The following is a 9,755-nucleotide window of genomic DNA, read 5'->3' as shown; positions in this document are numbered from 1 at the left end:
AATATCCCTTTTTAGACTGCTGTTAATGTTTAGGATTGTTAGTATTATTACTTACTATGCATCATATTAGAGGTATTTAAAAGAAGAGCTTGACAAGGTAGAGCTAACAGTGCTGGGTACTGTGACCAAAATATGCATCATATTCAATACATGTATCAACATTTTTTGTATGGAAATCTTTACCCGCAAAATAAATACGGTTGTCAGTGTAGTGTAGTAAAAAGGGAATTGTTTTCCTCTGATATATAAAGTTCATTCTTGACCCTGGAAACAGTTTGAAAGAAAAAATAACTCAAGGTCAACTTTCCAGCTTCTCTCAAGGCTTTCACTCAAATTATTCAGAGCATTAACTGATTACAATCAACCAGTGACCGAAAAAGCATTCAGAGCCATTACTTAAAGGGTAACTCCGCCACTTTTATACATTAAAGCGTGTTTCCAGGTCTTGGGGGTTTTGTGGCCCAAAGTAAGCTGCATGTAACCTGATTAATTCCCTCTACTCCTCACATATTGGCTATGTTGCACTGTGGGTAATGTAGGCCTCAGGTTTTGAAAAGGAAGAAAGATGCGTGGAATACAAAAGGTTATATCTCTGGTTCTGCTGTAATGTAATGTAATGCAATCCAACAGTGTTACAGCAGTGCAATGCTGGACCAATGGACTGCTTTTGAAAACCTGGAGGCTACATTATCCACAATGCAACTTAAGCCACTAAGATGACAACACTGGAGGCAATTTCTTCCTCTGGAGCTACAAAAAGCTTTATATTACTTTATTCACAAATGCAGCAGTGTTCCCCAAAACCTTTAAACACATTTTATTATGTAGATTTGGTGGAGTTACAGTACCCTTTAAGTACAAGTGGCAACACCAAACTACACTTGACCATCCTGCACTCAAAAACTTATTTAGGCTAAGTTAAAGTATCTAAGTTAAGTATACACTGAAATGGCAATAATATGATCCTTATCAGGACCAAATTATTGCTCACCATTACTGTTATATATGTTAGTTTATGATTAATATGATGTCCCTGGTGCATTTATGTGTATGTTGCATTTTACTGCTGTAGATGTTTGAGTTTGTGCTACTTTTTATGAAACTACTAAATATGCTGTTGGGTAATTTAATCTAGAAAAATGCACCATAAACATAAAATAACCCTATGTTTAAAGCATTGTCTATAAAGTCAGCTTTTCAGGAGGTAAATACAACAGCCTGTTTTTCCAGTGCTGTCAAGATGCATTTTCCAGCTTTATTTATCTTCAGAAGTAGTAAGAGAAATCATAACTCACACTTTAGTAGATACAAAATGTAGTTGAGTGAAAAGTACAATATGTGCCTCTGAGAGTGAGATGTAGTGAAGTAAATGTACACAGTTGCATAAAATTAAACTACTCAGTATAATTTATATTTAAGTACAGAACTAGAATAGCCTAAATGTACATACATGTAAACTGATTACCAATAATAACATAATGTAATAATAATAACAATAACAATATCACAGAGACAAACACAAAGGTACCTACTCAAAATGATTTAGGGATATTTTAATGTTTCACTTGATTGTTTATTCTATGACATATCTGAATTTCTATCATGTATTTTGTGAACATTTTTGACTTTTATTACATATCCATGCACACATATATATGCACCCATATCCCAATATCCCTAACTCATTTTGAGTAGTGTGTATAGATCCATATAAACACTATCAGACGGATTACAGGAAGAAAAAAAAGGTTTCATAATTAATATATTTTGACTTTTTGTTTACCTTTGTGTTGTTTCGAATTAAACCATCAAAAATGTGAGGACGTGACCGTGTGTGTCTGAACATGTGAGTAAAGACTTACGCACACTGGCTTGTAACAGACGCTTTTGGTGTGTCTTGTAAATTGCGCGTTCACGCGGCGTTCCTGGCCCAGTCTCCCAGTGCGCTCGCTCCCGCGGCCAGGCTTGTGGAAAAAACTGCAGCGGCTGTTACCGGAGCCACGCAGAGAGGAGCTGAGTGCGAAAAATCACTGGCTCTGGCGAGAGTTGAGCTACACACACTAGGATTTTTGCGTTATTCCTGCCGAGGACGACCTTGTCAAAACCGGGATTTACGGCCGCCAAGAAGTGGGAGTACCAACGGGGAGGTATTCAGCGTCTGGGAGGTAAGGAAAAGTTAGCTAAGGGTTGCTTTTTCCTAAATTGAAAGTGTCTCAGCTACAAGTCTCGGCAGTTTCCCTTCGGCTGCCAAGTTCCAGTTTGTAAGCAGGGGGAATGTCGTGTGTTCAACTGTGAGGGGGGTTTGTGAGTTAACGCTAAATGTGAAATGTGTGCAGTCCTCATACGGGGATGCGAGGACAGCGGAGAAGTTTGCTAGCCGTTGTTCCGTCTCGCCGAATTGAATGAGGGCTAATTACCGACTGCGTGCTCACTTCGGAACGTTGCAACATAACTAGCCGCTGCTGTCATAACTTGACTCGGGGGGGCTAACGGCTCCGCTTCCCCAGAAATGTGATGCTGCTTGTGTCCGCGTCGCTTAAAAAAAAAGTTAGTCACAGCGTACACCTGGTTTCGGGAACGAGTCCGTACCGAGAGGCAACGTCCCTATGTTTACAAAATGGGATAGGCAGCGTTTAACTCACCGCTGACGACCGAGCACAGGGGGTCCGGGGACCACCAGAGGGCTTGTAGCGGGAATAAGAGGAAATGGTTCATATGAGAGGAAGCTAACATGATAATAAATAGGTATGGCACAGAAGACTGTTACAGCAGCATTGTTACTCTTGTTATAAGTTTATTTTCTTTCTTCCAGGAATGCACAGTTATTGGACATATAATCAAAATTTGCAATATGACCAAATGCATTATCAAACCCCTCAGTAAGATGCAAGTTATTTCTTAAGGTGCCATGTATGTTACAAAAGTACAATAAAGCAGTTTAATCTATTGTGAAACTGTTCAATATCATACCTCTAATACACACAGCTTTGTGTTTGAAAACCACATTTGAGAAATTGTTGCAAGAAAATGTATGATAGATTTGTGTATAATATATCAGCCCCCAAAATCCGGTATCAATCGGGCTCTAGTATCGACCTCAACAACGTCACTTGATCGTGATTTAGATAGTTTTTCAGTAAAATTGTAATGCAAAAATGATTGTTACAACTAATTATGAAACATATCGCAATCACTAATCTGTCAAAAATAATTGCAATATGTTTTTTTTTGCCGATCATGTTGTGCAGCCCTAATGTGTATCATACGTTTTGACGTGGAGAAGGTCTGTGATGTCCATGTCGTGCCTCTTATAGTTATGCTGACTTGCCAAATAGAGAAATAAGTAAGAATGGCACTCAGTAGAGTGCATACCTTGCCAAGGTTAAACAGTCCCCTTTAATTAAACTTGATAGTCCTGCTTGCCCTTATTAACAACATATAACTGCTTAACAATAAATTAAGTCCACCAGATCTAGGGACCACATCAAATTGTACTCATGCCTATATACTAGCAACCCAAATAAGGGTGTTTTTTTTCATCAAGAGCCATGCATTATTCCCTGAGAAATTTACAAAAATATCAGAAAGTGCGTTTTCTTCCAATGTCGTAAAAGAAAGTAAAAAAAAAAAAAAAAACTTAGATCTTTCCCTTTTTATCTGGATCCACTCCAAAAGTTAATAGTTCTGAGCTGAGACCCATCCTCTGACCATGTTTCGTGGAAAAAACCTTTAGTAGTATTTGTGTAATCCTGCTGACACCCCAACCTTCCAACCAGTCAACAAACAAATGGACAGCAGTGATATAAATATTTCTTGCCGTAGTTAAAATAACTGTTTCCTCTTTTGTAGATCTTAATTTCTGATTAGAGTTCATAGAAAATGTTTCCTCATTTATAGGTGTAGTTTCTTCTTAGAATTTCCTATAAAGTACCCTACTTCCAAGCTGGTGTAAGGGATTGCCCTGTTCTCCCTTTCCATTAAAGTGCTGTCTTTAACCTGTGGTGCCTGACTTTTATCCATTTTATCAAACAAACTAATCACCCACATTTTCCTTAGGACGAGCCATTTACACGCGACTTTATATTGGGACATGTATTAGCTGGGATACAGCATAAATCAGCTGCAACTGTCTACATTATAACCAGGCTTTGATGCTCGTAGTCTTAATCTGATGTTTTGGTTTTGTTTGTTTTTTTTCCCAGAGGAGTGATTTGAATATTAGTCTCTCTTGGCCCTGTAAACAAAAAGGGACACTGAATTTATAGCATGCAGCTTAACAACATCAGTATCACACCCCAAAAACCCTTATCAGTCAGTTGTGTTTCTGCTGAAATTTATTGTATATTTCATTCTTCTGCAGTAATATGTGTTGAACCCTTCTGTTTATGTGAAGAATGCTGATTGTGAAAGTGAACATTCTTCAGTTCAGGCCAGTGAAAGTTGAAGTTCATTACAGCTCTAAACCTCAGCCCATTCAAAACAGACACTGGGCTCCTGATAAATGAGATGTTCTTTGTGCATTCATGTGGGACCGTCTGTTCTTGTTTTTACTTGCTCCTCGCTCGCTTGTTTTGATTACCACTCGTGAGTTGACAGTGTAAACAAAGGTGTCCGACATTGTTACTTCTCACCTGTTTAAAGCAGATGGGGATGTGGATTTGCCAAGATTTCAGATTTGCCAAGTGATAAGTGCCTTGCGGACTTCTGTCCCCAAAATATGTGGGACAAATATTTGTTGGATTGTTTCCTACATCTCTGAATTGTGGACATACCTGACATTCTTGGTGGGAAGCAAAAGGAAGATAATGTTTTGTGGTGACCTTGATTCACAGGGCTGCAAGAAATTCTGTGATTCACAGCGTCTCTGACTAAAAAAATTCTGATAGTTGTGTGATAAACTCCTTATTGATCAGAATGTTTCTTGCCAGACATTCAGATATGATTGATAAGGGATGCAAGGTAGTATTGGATTTAGAAGCAAAATTTGGCTTGAAACATTTTTGCTGATAAGACTGCTCGATTAAATTAGGATTTAATTTAATTAATTTAAAAACGTTTGCATAAGTAGTATTTGTGCATCTGTGAGAGGGCCATCAAGATAACAGTGGGGGTAACAATATGGTATCCACTTCAGGACAGACTATGATGTCTGCAGTTAGGTAAAACAAAAATGTTTATATATCGGCATCAGCAAAATATCAGGCAAAATGAGTTGGGAAATAATGGCATATCAGTTATGAGCAGAAATCCAATATCACAAATCCCTAACTATGGCAAGGTCTAAGAAGAGATAACATAAATGTGACATTAATTTCCTTTTGTAATGTAAAGGAATGCTGTTGATGACCTGTCTTGAGGCATACTGCGAAATGGCAATGCAATGAGATGTTCAGGATCTGTCCCTTCACATTGTAAGTTCCAAATTTAAAAGGTGTTACTGTTTTGACATCAGTGATGCAGAGATTCTCCTGAACTCAGTTTAATCAGTGTTTTTTCTTTATCAAATATATAGATATACATGGATTTAAGTGCAGCTATAGACAGAACAAACTTGGCTTGTTCTAACACAAAAAAGTTCCAATACGCTAATCAGCAAATTTTAACATTTTTTTTTTTTTTACACACAGTACTTATTTGTCCAATCTGTTTTCTTGCTCTTTGTGTGTAAAATCATAGATTTCCCAAAAACGTTGTTTTTCCTGAGGCATAATAATATTTGGGATGCAACATATGAATTATGTATGACTGCTCATTTTAGTGCACTTCAAAGATGTGAAATTATGCACAGTCCTTTGGCCTTAAATTGCATAAAACTTTTTCCTGAATTCCAGATGTTTTTTGATTGGTAGGAAAGTAAGGAATAGGTTTCAGAAATATGGTAACAATCACATCTCTAATCACATCCTAACTCTATGGTTACTGATGACAATAAATAAATAAAACTGTATTCCTTGTTCATTTTCATTCTGACAAGGGCCAAATGAGATATTTATAACCTTGGATTAAAGGCAGTTTGTGCTCATCAGAAACAAAGTCAAACATCTTTGTGAAAAGTCAGTGACATAAATAACAGGTATTTTGGTTGACACAGTGCGTGTGTTTGTGTGAGCTCAGAAACAGATCTGTGAAGGAAGTGTTATGTGACACCGTGACCCCTGACTTCTGCCCCTTTCCCTGAGCTAGGGCTTGAGCTAGGTAACAGGTGTGACCCAGAGGTTAAGGAGCAGACACACACACACGCACACAGAATGAGGAGCCAGTTGCAGGAGAGCAGTAGTGTTGCTAACTCCAGATGCCAAGCTTATCACTATAGTCTTGAAATTGGATTTAGTTTCACAGTGACATGTATGCTTTTTACAAATCTCTGACTCAAACCCATTACCTCATCATACAATAAGTCATGGTGTGTTATACTTCTCTGTGTGATGCCTTCAAAATACTGCCACTCTATCCAATAGTCATACATCTCCTTTTCTGAAGTCACAAATAACAGTGTCACAGGCCAAAAGAGATGACCTTCTCCCCGTTAGGTGCAGCCCTAGTGGAGAAGCAAAAGTCAGGTTAAATTCATGACAATCAAATGGAGATTGAGATTTTAACTTCTGATGTTTTTGGTGAGGTGGCAGTAAACTGATCATATCTTATTCCGATATCTTGCTCACAGTTGTTTGTGCACACATAAATATCTGATCAACATGAATATATTTTGCTGCTAAAACTCATCAGCTGTATGAAGATGATGCCCATGAATGAAGGTTAATTTAAAATGTATATTAGTTAGATTGGTGATTGGAATCAAGTTCTAAAGTTCAGTATAATATTACATCTCTAGTTCTCCACAAAATTCATTCCTACTTCATGCGTTCCAAATCTTGTGACAACAATGTTCCCCTTATACTTCATTATGAATTTGGCCATGTAGTTGCCCCTTAAAAAATGCTCCAGAGCTCAGAAGGTCAGTGGAGCCTGATAAAGTGCAGTTTGTGCTGGAAACCATGTGTTAAAACATCAGCCTTGTCTGCATCACAGCATAGCAGGAGCCTGTTTTGTTTTGTTTCGTGTCTCCAGTCTTGATATAATTTTTGTTGGCAGCTTCAGATCGTGGCTTATACCGAGTATATTTTGCAGCTATCAGGCACCTAACAAAAGTCATTGTAGTGTCACCTGAGTCATCCATGTGGGAAGATGTCAGACCAAATTAAAGTAATCCTCTGGACTCCAGAATCCACCCTGATGTGAAACATTTTTCAGTTCCACAACAAGTCGAGAAGTTAAAAGATTTGTTTTGATTGTGTTGAAAGCCTCAATGAATTGAGTTGATCAACTGAGGTACTGTACATTCTTATCACATGAAGATACAAGTGACATTTTCAGTTAATGCTATTTCACACTTGTTGCATGTGACATCATTCAAGATTTCAATATTCAAGAGGGGTTTATTGTCATTCCAGCCATAGTACACAGTGCAATGAAATAACGTTTCCTAAGAAACAAACAGTGCAAACAAACAACAACAACATAGAACAATGCCAGATGCTACATTTAACTACTGTGCAACAATACTTTATAAAGTGACTGTATTATCATTATTATTATTATTATTATTATTATTATTATTATTATTATTATTATTATTATTATTATTATTATTATTATTATTATTATTAATAATAATAATAATAATAGTAATAATAATAATATTATGATTTACCTTATTTACCAGCAAACACTGTTTTGGTCTCAGGGGGTCGCAGCAAACAGATTGCGCCACCGTTGATATTAGTGTTATGCAAGGTCAACCAAGTGTCACCAGTGTTATGAGTCCAGGGTTCTCCCCAGAAAGTTTTAGTGTAGCGTCGCACCATCATACCGGGGGGGCCTCGCTGTCCTCCGACGGGGGGGGGTGTCACTATGGTCGGGGGGGCTTGCTCATCACCCTCACCCGCTACAAAGCAGCTAACATTGAACATGAGCGCTGCGCTGCTATACTGCTAGCTCAGCGCTGCTTTTCCAACGTCTGTGGAGAACCCTGGAGCCATTATTGTGTCAGTCTTGGAAATCTGGCTTGTTGCAAGGTGGTTGATGAGGAGCAGATTGCGGGTACCCAGTGATCTTTTATCAAGCCTAAAGGCATCTACTCCGGTCAGTGTATTTGATCTGTGAGAGAGATCATCAGTGTCTTGCCAGCAAGCTTATGTATGCTGTGCTCATATAAATTTGTGTGTCTGTGTGACCATTTGTGTACTCGTTATACATGTGGTAAAACACACTTTAAACATGTAACACATCTGCATTAAAATCTCTAAAATTGACACGACATGTGATATCCATTTTGTTAAGTTGTGTTTTTAATATAGCCTAAACGTTTCTGACTATGGTCAAACCCAGAAATTTTTTTTTGATTTTGGGTAAGGTAAGGATGCGTTTGACTTTGTCGCCTGTCAGTATAACGTCTGGGAGGTAGTCAGAGAGAGAGGAATGAAGTTTATGCACATGACCAAACACAATGTGAATAATTGATCAAATCAAAACGTGACCTCACGTGAAGGGCCACAGAACATTTCTGACTGTGTGGCTTAAATAGATTTTTGTAGGCAATGGTGGATTTTAAATAAAGGCAACAACTCCCATGATCAGGCAAGGTCATCAGGTAATCAGGCAAGTTGTAGCCAGGGTAACACCAACTCAGTCCTTCAGCTAACATTAACAAGCATATTAACATATTAACATATTAACAAGCAAACTGATTTGCACCTATGAATGCCTTTAAAATCTTAACTGCTTTGTTTTCCATGTTACCATGTTATTCACTGTTTCAAGAGAGAGAGCTGATGAATTGCAAAGAGTTTGAAATATTTCAGTTTGACCTTTTAAGCAACACTGACTTTGTAAACAGTTGTGATTATCTTGGAAACTCAAGGCAGCATAGCTTTGCTGATAAGCTATTAGCTGAGGTCTTGACCTTGAGAATGCAAGTCTAATGAGCTATTAACTGAGTTGAGGTTATAATGAAGTATTTATGTTTAAGATTTTGAATAAACAAAAAGGCTTGTCAGCCCTTACCAAAGCTTGAAGACAAACTATTTATGATAGGTGCCATCTAAAACACATTTTTATTGCAGCTAGAAGTTAGAATGAATTATTATAAGAAGCCTCTCTGCCACAGCAGTTTTGCTTCACATGCGTATGTGAACTCTTCGCTTAGAAGATGACCTTAATGACTGAGCTCTTGCTAAATGCTGTGTGCTGCTGCTCACCCCTTGTCAAACTTTTTCCTTCACCAAAGCATGTGATTTAAAAGTGTGTCTCCTCTTCACAGGCCAGAGAGAGTTCAGCTATTCAAAACACGGCAAACTGATTTTCTGGGCTAAAGCTGGACTCTGTGATTTAATTGTGTAAGAGATTCTGCTTTTGTACTGAATAGTGGGTGTGGGATAGACTACTCCTGCCATCATCATCATCGTCTTGTGGGGTCCATAAAACAAAGGATGAACCAGAGCTGGTGGTGATATAAGGCCTTTTCATTGTTGATGTCTTCCAGACCTCTCACCTGTCGCCCTGCTTGTAAAAAGCACTCAGATGTCTCGTTAATGTCTATTTAATAGCTGATTGATGTGGGTCATGTCAGACATTACTTTAGCTGTTGCTTTTGGCCATTAGTCGAAACGACAGCAGCAATGTAAAATGAATGCTCTTCCATTTTTAATTTTGAATGACCTTATGTTGCACTTCTTTCACAAACTCTTCTAGGATTT

General features: G+C 38.1%; 1 protein-coding gene across 4 annotated transcripts in view; it reads left to right on the top strand.

Annotated features, from left to right (window-relative positions):
• Positions 1 to 1,947: 1,947 nt before the first annotated feature.
• peak1 (pseudopodium-enriched atypical kinase 1) overlaps positions 1,948 to 9,755 on the top strand; it is a 98,177-nt gene continuing 90,369 nt past the window's right edge. For all 4 annotated transcript variants that reach the window (XM_037106646.1, XM_037106647.1, XM_037106644.1 and 1 more), the window contains exon 1: positions 1,948 to 2,165. The gene's annotated coding sequence lies outside the window, so the exon portion shown is untranslated. The remainder of the gene's footprint in view (positions 2,166 to 9,755) is intronic.

Source organism: Acanthopagrus latus, chromosome 8 (genome assembly GCF_904848185.1).
Source record: "Acanthopagrus latus isolate v.2019 chromosome 8, fAcaLat1.1, whole genome shotgun sequence".
Classification (NCBI taxonomy): domain Eukaryota; kingdom Metazoa; phylum Chordata; class Actinopteri; order Spariformes; family Sparidae; genus Acanthopagrus; species Acanthopagrus latus.
Note: the sequence above shows the minus strand (reverse complement) of the source record. Positions and strands in the feature narration are given on the sequence as shown.